The sequence below is a fragment of the Otolemur garnettii genome, unplaced genomic scaffold (assembly GCF_000181295.1).
Source record: "Otolemur garnettii isolate 467f Iridium unplaced genomic scaffold, OtoGar3 scaffold00017, whole genome shotgun sequence".
Taxonomy (NCBI): Eukaryota; Metazoa; Chordata; class Mammalia; order Primates; family Galagidae; genus Otolemur; species Otolemur garnettii.
Window position 1 is genome coordinate 27,879,374 of NW_003852412.1, and position 782 is coordinate 27,880,155.

Sequence of the window (782 nt, forward strand, 5' to 3'; positions counted from 1 at the left end):
TGTTGTTTGGCGGGCCCGGGCTGGGGATTCGAACCCGCCACCTTAGGTGTATGTGGCTGGCGCCTTAGCCGCTTGAGCCACAGGCGCCGAGCCGAGATTTTGTTTTTTACTTTGAATTTCATTTTCTTCTTGTCAGGACCATGCACAATAGCATGCCTAGCAAGACTTTGTTTCTTTGCAAATGTTTTCCCAGAGCCAGCATGTTCACACACAAAAGGGCGCCTTTCCTCAAGAAGGTGACACAGGGGGGTGGTAGCCAGGTTCTAGCTGCACAGGCTGCCCAGGAGCTCCTACCTTGTGTCACTGCCCCAGGGTACTGGTGAAGTCACCGCCCCAGGGATGCAGGAGGTAAGGGCTGGAGAAATAAGTATAGCAGAGACGGGTGAGCCCAGATTGGGCAGCAGGTCCCTAGTCAGTTGAGGGAGACCACACAGCACAGCCTGAGTTGCTGCCCATGAACCTCAAAACCACCCTTGGACTTAAGAGAGTCCAGTCCTCCTCTGGCCACGATACTCCCCCATGAGCATTTCACAGGCCTAAGGGTACTACATGGTTGTCCCCATTCAGTGATCAACAGGGACCCACCATTTCCTAGGCCTGGACAATTTCATGTAAATTTCCTAGGCCTGGGCAATTTCATGAAGAGAAGGGTCATTCACCTTGCCCCTAGTGCAAGGGACTGTATCTATTCATTAAGGTGCTCATTCATCTTGCACCAGGGGCAGGGACTGTATCCATTCATTAAGGTGCTCATTCATCTTGCACCAGGGGCAGGGACTGTA